The sequence below is a fragment of the Trematomus bernacchii genome, unplaced genomic scaffold (assembly GCF_902827165.1).
Source record: "Trematomus bernacchii unplaced genomic scaffold, fTreBer1.1, whole genome shotgun sequence".
In the NCBI taxonomy this organism is placed as follows: Eukaryota; Metazoa; Chordata; class Actinopteri; order Perciformes; family Nototheniidae; genus Trematomus; species Trematomus bernacchii.
In genome coordinates, this window is record NW_022987648.1 from 14,196,155 (window position 1) to 14,203,993 (window position 7,839).

Consider the following 7,839-nt stretch of genomic DNA (forward strand, 5'->3'; position numbering starts at 1 on the left):
CATCTCTGAGTACCACGGCGCCCCAACCCGGTCCGGAGCCACTAGGATGACTGACAGACGTTCTCGCCTCACTCTGCCCAGGAGAGGGAGAATGAGACGCAGCGGTGGAAAGGCAGCTTCCTTGGCCATGGCTCGTGTGCAAACGCATCCACCCCCAAGGGCGGGTCATCGCTCAGGGCCATGGAGAACCACAGGGCACAGTGGCTGTTGCGCCGGCTGGCGAACAGGTCCACTTCCGCTCTCCCGAACTGGGCCCAGATCTGCTTCACCACCTCTGGGTGAAGCACCCACTCGCCTGGCAGGGGGCCACCCCTCGACATGAGGTCGGCCCCTCTGTTCTCCAGTCCCGGGATGTGGAGGGCTCTCAGAGATAACACCACCTCTGGTGGTCAACAAGGCGGCGGAGCGGACTCCGCCCTGCCTGTTGATATAAGCCACAGTGGTGCTGTTGTCGCTCCTGACCATTACATGTCTCCCTTGAATTAGGGGCATGAAATGCTGGAGGACTAACACTACCGCCCGTAGTTCTAGGAGGTTGCTGTGTCGAGACTCTGTTAGAGACCAGCGCCCACCTATAGCCCTCTTCAGGCAGGTCCCTCCCCATCCTGTTCTGGATCCGTCCGTGAACACTGTGATGTAGGAGGTCACCCGTCCCAGTGGAGACCCCTTCCGGAGGTGATCCGGGGACCCCCAAAACCGGAGGTTGCCCTCCACTGAGGGGGGGATGGTCACCAGCCGCCGTTTGTGCCTCTTGGGATCCAAACGCAGGCTGGAGAACCACCTCTGCAGGCGGCGCATATGTAGTAACCCCAGCGGGACCACAATGTGAGCAGCCGCCATGAGACCCAGAGTCTGCATGACAGTTAAAGCTGTCATTGTCGCCCCCTGTCGCAGCCTGTGCACCGCCCGGAGAAGGGACGCACGTTTGCTCTCTGACAGGGTGGCGCGTAGCGCGTCTGCATCGAGCACCACTCCCAAATACAAGGCCTGTTGGTGAGGTATGGGGGTGCTCTTTTTCCAATTGATCGCAAAGCCTAATTTGGTTAGGTGTGTAATCAATTGTGCTGTGCAAAACATTGCCTGTTCCCGGGACCCAGCCATGACTATGACCGCGCAGCGGTTGAAGCGCTGTGGCCACACATTTGCTGAATGTGCGTGGGGATAGGGAATAGCCGAACGGCAGCCTGTTGTACTCGTAGGCTATCCCCTGGAAGGCAAAAACGCAGATACTTTATGTGCTCTGGAGCAATTTCTACATGAAAGTACGCGTCTTTCAGGTCGATCGTGGTGAACCAATCGCCTGGCTGCACAAGCCCTAGTAAGTGTTTCATAGTTAACATGCGGAATTTCCTGCCGGAAATGTGGCGATTCAGGCCGCGGAGATCTAGAATACACGTGATTCAAGATGGCGCCTGTGTCGGCTCGCCGCTCGCTCAGCTCTCTACCTTTAGCTATCCTGGTTTTGTTTTATGTTTGTCAGAATGTCTCTGCTCTGCTCGTTTATGATCGCCAAGCTCTCCTCCACCTCAGACCCTCACTGGAGTTGATATTGCTGCCCAAACCTACATCTGGCAACCATAAATCGTCCCCCCCCCCCTCTACTGTCGAATATCCCCACCTACCTGCGCCGATTGCCCTGCATCCTGCCTCGCCGAAAGCGCTTTAGACGACGGGGAAAGCGTGGTGGTGCACTGGTCCATCTTAAGGCATACCTGACGGCTTCTTCTGGGACTTATCCACGCCTCGGATGTCATGGCCCTCCCGCTGCACGCCATGTGAGGGATCGGTGGATTCGCCCCGTTTTTCCGGAGCTGCGGACTCTGCTGTGCCCACTGGCAGCTCCTCCTGCCCGACTGACTGCTCTCGGCCCGCGCGGCGTTCAACACGCACATCTTCGTCAGCTGAGACGCACTACACCTTCGGCAAGCCCGGAGCGAAAACTTTGCATGGCTTTGCTAAATGCTAGGTCGATAGCAAACAAAACGTTCCTGCTAAACGACTTCTTCACCTCTCGTGAACTGGATTTTATGTTCCTGACGGAGACCTGGGTCCACGCTGACGAGTATACACCGTTCTCTGAACTTCTTCCTCCTGACTGTACATTCTTCAGCTCCCCCCGTGCCACCGGCCATGGTGGGGGCATAGCATCAGTGTTTAGAGCTAGCCTCCAATGTCGATTGCTTCACCCTGTAACTTTGAGTTGCAGCTTTTTGAACTGAACCCGGCTTCGCCGATACTCTGCGCAGTCGTGTATCGTCCGCCAAAGTGCAATAAGGATTCATAAATGACTTTTCTGACTTTCTGTCCGGGATCATGGTGAAATATGATCGTGTTTTGATCTCCGGAGACTTCAATGTCCATGTGTGTTGCGAGTCCAAACCTCTGGTTAGGGACTTTTTAAATCTCCTTGATTCTTTTGGTCTCGTTCAGTCCGTGGCTGGCCCAACACACAAAAAAGGACACACTTTGGACTTAGTATTATCGTTTGGACTGTCTGTATCTGTGGATGAAATATGTGCACCAACGCGTATCTCAGACCATTTACCGGTTCTGTTTACAACCTCCATCCCTTCCGCAGGAGTCGAATCACGTGCCCCGGCGCGTCGTCTGCGTTTGATTAACCCCTTGACTGCCTCACAGTTCTCTGATGTTTTTAATGCTTCTCCGATCTGTAAATTAGATGTGAACTGTGCTTTTAATGCTGATGAGCTTATCTCCATGTTTGACTCGACATGCACACTAATACTGGATTCTGTTGCTCCTTTTACGCTTAGACGCACCAAAGTTCTCTCAGAGCCGTGGCTCGATGACTGTACTCGTGCTCTCAGACGCGCTTGCAGGCGTGCAGAGAGAAAATGGAAAAAGGATAAACTCCATGTCTCCCTAGAAATCCTTCGTGCTTGCCCTTCTGACTACCAGACGGCAGTCAAAGCAGCCAAAACAGAGCACATTTCTCTGTTCATCTCCAAAAACAGCCATAAACCTCAGGTTCTTTTTAGGCCCCGGCTCCACGAGGACAAATACGGGTTGAATCCGCATATTTCTCATGCGTATAGCCCTCTAAGCTCGACGACGCCGTAAGAGAAACGTAGAAACAGACCCCGCAAACGACAACGGGTCCAAAGGTGGATAGATCTGGGAACGGAGCGCTCTGGGGGGTCCAACGGGGCCGTGGAGTCGCCTATACGGTCATTCGTTTTCATAGCCCCGCCTCTCCCCGCAGGGTTGCTATCGTGCTCCAGTCGCTACTGACCATGCTACAGTTCTTTGTGCAACATCTACAGGAGCTCCTCCTTGAATTCAGATTATTTATCTTTATCTCGATATGGACATAAACGCGAGTGAAGTCTAATCTGACAGGACGGAGACACGCAGCTCCTGCCGCTGTGATGCAGCAGGAGCAAAACACACACTTCAAGTCAGATCATCACCCTTAGCTATTTTAATTACCTCTCAAACTACCTAAACTAGTTATAAATATGTTCATTTTTACTGTCGGGTCACTCATTACAGGATCAGCTGCTGCATGAGACAGACACTGACGCTGTCAGAAGAGAGGAAAAAGAGACAGGCTCCGTGTATTTGATGATTATATATCATTATATCGTCGTTATTCATTTGTTTTAAAGCTCAATAAATAACAATGAAGACCTTTGACCGGCACTTTTATAATTTTGTCCGGAAGATTTAAACTTTAACACACGCTGACCCGCGAAAACTCTGCCCGGTTCTGTCGGCCCCCACCGCGGAGAATACACAGAAGTGCAGCCATGACAACCATTCTTCTTCGCTGCTTTTGTGGAGGAAGTGCTGCTTTTGTGGAGGAAGTTACAGCGCCACGTACAGGTTCGGCATATGTACTGCAGCTTTTCCAGCGTTTGGATGTAAACGGAGCCGTCTCGTGGAGCTTGACACAATCCGGTGTATATTGCGTGGGGACGGAAGGTTTTTTTGCGGTTGCATTTGCGTTACTCCGATGCGTTTTGCCGTATTTGTCCTCGTGGAGCCGGGGCCTTAATGTCCTCAACTTTATCATTAATCCCTGTGATGTTTCTTCTATTGTCCCATCGACTACTCTCTGTGATAAGTTTCTTAAATTTTTTATTGAAAAAGTATCTGCTCTTAGGCTAGCCCACACTAGTGCTACCCCAGATCCTGCTACTTTTCTGTGCCCTGCTGTCCTCGACCACTTTGAGCCTGTATCCCTCTCTTCTCTCTCGGATGTAGTCAAGCACCTGCGGCCGACAAACTGCACCTCAGACAGCATTCCCTCTCGCCTTCTCAGAGATGTTTTTGATTCAGTTGGAGCAAGTATTTTATTACTTTTAAACACCTCTCTTAGCTCAGGATGTGTCCCAGCTGCCTTCAAACATGCCGTGGTTAAGCCACTACTTAAAAAGAAAAATCTCGACCCCTCCATTCTCGCAAATTTTAGGCCCATCTCCCAGCTACCTTTTTTATCAAAAGCCCTGGAGCGAGTAGTCTACGCCCAGCTGCAGTCTTTTTTAACCATCCATGGAATCCATGAAAAGTTTCAGTCTTGCTTCAAACCCATGCACAGCACTGAAACAGCCCTTTTAAGAGTTTTTAATGATCTGCTCCTAGCCGCCGACTCAGGTAGCCCAGCTGTCCTGGTGCTGTTAGACCTGACAGCTGCCTTTGACACTGTGGACCATAGCATCCTGCTGTCACGGCTTGAACAGTCCGCTGGCATCACAGGCTCTGCCCTTGCATGGTTCAGGTCCTACCTGACAAACCGTAGCTTCTCGGTACAGCTAGGTGCCTTCTCCTCTGCCAAAGCCCCTCTTACCTGTGGGGTTCCCCAAGGCTCGATTCTGGGCCCCATTCTTTTTCTACTGTACATACTGCCCCTAGGTTCAATTCTCACAAAACATAATATTCCCTTCCACTGCTACGCCGACGATGTACAGATATATCTGCCTCTAAAAGCAAATGTCAAACACTCACTACAGCAGCTGATGGACTGCTTAGCAGAGATAAAATCCTGGCTGAGCAAAAACTTTCTCAACCTCAACGAGAGCAAGACTGAGGTCATCTTTTTTGGACCACAACCTCCAGCCTCTCCGGTTGATATTCTGGGGTCTCTCAAAAAAAAACATGAACCTTGGAGTGACCTTCACCAGCACTTTTAAATTCGACAAGCAGATCAGCACTGTAGTCAAATCCTGCTTTTTTAAAATAAGACTATTGGCCAAAACCAAGTCGTATTTATCTTTTAATGACTTAGAAAGGGTTATTAACGCCTTTGTAACCTCGAGACTGGACTATTGCAACGCTCTGTATGTGGGTATGGACCAGGCCTCAATTAAACGCCTGCAGCTAGTCCAAAATGCAGCTGCACGTTTGCTGACTGGCCACAAAAAGCGTGACCACATCACCCCTATTCTGGCCTCACTGCACTGGCTTCCAGTTCGGTTCAGAATTGATTTTAAAATCCTTTTATTTGTTTTTAAAGCACTAAATGGGCTGGCTCCGGCCTATATAGCTGAACTCCTCGAGCGCTACACCCCAGCCAGACCTTTAAGGTCTGCTGACCAGCTGCTGCTGGTAGTGCCCAAGACCAGGCTTAAAACCAGAGGGCACCGAGCCTTCACAGCAGCTGGCCCTAGGCTCTGGAACACTCTGCCCCTCCATCTGAGGTCGGCCCAGACCCTAGGGGTTTTTAAATCCACTCTAAAAACACACTTCTTCTCTCTGGCTTTCTAGTTAGAGCGGAGCACGACTCCTGACTTTTCCTTGTGTTTTTATTTTAATTTTGTTTTTTATATATATCTGTTGTAACTTATTGTCGTTTATTGTGATTGTAGTAATGTGTTTTTATTACATGTGCAGCACTTTGGCTCGACCAAAAATCGCTTTTAAATGTGCTATATAAATAAAACCTGATTTTATTTGATTTGATTAATAGGTCTGAATTCCCCTGTCTTCTTGAGAACCAGGAAGTACATGGAATAAAGACCCTTTTCTCTGTGCTGAGGGTGCACAACAGACACAGCCTGTTTCTGCACCAGAGCCTGAATCTCTGCTGAGAGGAAACCCATCTCCTCCTGGGATGACAGATGTACCTCTCTTATGCCCATAAATGGAGGTGGGATGCTGCAAAACTGGAGTGAATAGCCCCGTTTCAGCGTCCTGTCCATCCACTTTGTTTGGAAGTGCACTCGAAGCAGAGGTGGTGGGGGATCGGCACCCACTATTTAAGCCAGGGCACGAAGGACAGGCCCGGGTCTCTAGCAGTGGCGACTCCCTGGAGGTATGATAACTCTTTATTCTTCTTTCAAACGTCTTATCTCTGCTTCAGTTGTTGCCCGCTCGCTGAAGAGAAAGGGATGATAGTCAGGAGGCGAGGCCTCCTTTTATACGGTGAGATGGGCACGCATTCAGGTAGGCCCGCCCCAAGGCCGGCTACGTCAATAGAAATCTCAGTAGGTGAATGCTTGCATAGAGGGTAGCACCCATAGAGTCCACTAGAGGGCGGAGCCTGTGAGAGATATAACAACTACCGTGCTACCGTCGACAGACTAACAAACCCCCCCGTGTCAGTAACCTCTGAACTTCCATTCACCACGGCCTGCAATGAATTTGCCTCCTGCTTCACGAATAAAATTCATAAAATCAGACAAGCAGTCAGTGTCTCTGTATCAGGTACAGCAAATGTGTTGTCCCTGTGTCCACTTAAAATCAATGCAAACACCATGACACTATTCCATCTGATTAACGATAAAGACCTAGTGGATATTATACAACATCTGAAATCCTCCTCTCGCTGCCTTGATATTATACCAACAAGCTTTTTCAAAAATGTTTTTCATTGCATATCCTCAGATCTACAGCACTACATATAACATACAAGTCTCTTCACTCAGGTGTATTTCCACAGGCCCTGAAAACTGCAGTCATAAAACCACACTTAAAAATTAATAATCTAGTAATCTTCAGTAATTAACTGTTTGTGGCCCTATCAAACCTTCCATTTCTAGGTAAAATCATTGAAAAAGTTGTTTTTCAACTGCTCAGTCATTTCTTGCATTTAAATAACTGTTTGGATGTGTTCCAGTCAGGCTTTCGACCGCACCACAGCACAGGGATTGCTCTTGTTAAGGTATTCGATGACATCCACTTACACACAGACAGTGGCAGAAACTCAGTGTTAGTATTATTAGATCTTAGTGCTGCATTTTAAACTGTTGACCACAACATATTACTAGACCAACTGGAAAACTGGGTTGGACTTTCGGCAACAGTTCTAAATTTGTTTGAATCCTACGGTCTTATGACTGGAAAAGCTTAGTTTTTTATAGGTAACCACACATCTGAGTTGACAAATATGACATTTGGGGTTCCTCAAGGCTCCATCCTGGGGCTTCTTCTCTTTAACATCTACATGCTACCACTGGCTCAGATAATGAAAAAAACAAAAATAAGTTACCATAGCTATTCAGACGACATTTACATAACCATTTCACCAGTAGACTATGTTTGACTGACGGGTGACGTGAGGTGCAGCTGTACACGGAGGAGAGCAGAGGTCTGGAGATGCTTGCACAATAGCATGTCTGGGTGGATCATTGCAGAGTTATTGGTATTCTTTAGTACAGTTAAGCCCTGAGCCTGTTTTTCAGGTTTCAGGCTCGAAAATGACATGCCCAGAACAAATTACTATAACTTCACTTCTAAAAGGGTTAAATTAATAATCTTTTTTCTCAAAGCAAGGTTACATCTGTGAGTTGGATGTAGAAGTGTCAGAATCAATATAGATCTTTCTGTGTCAGAGTAAATTCAGATGGAACATAGTAAAAAAGTGTAAATTCTTACCTC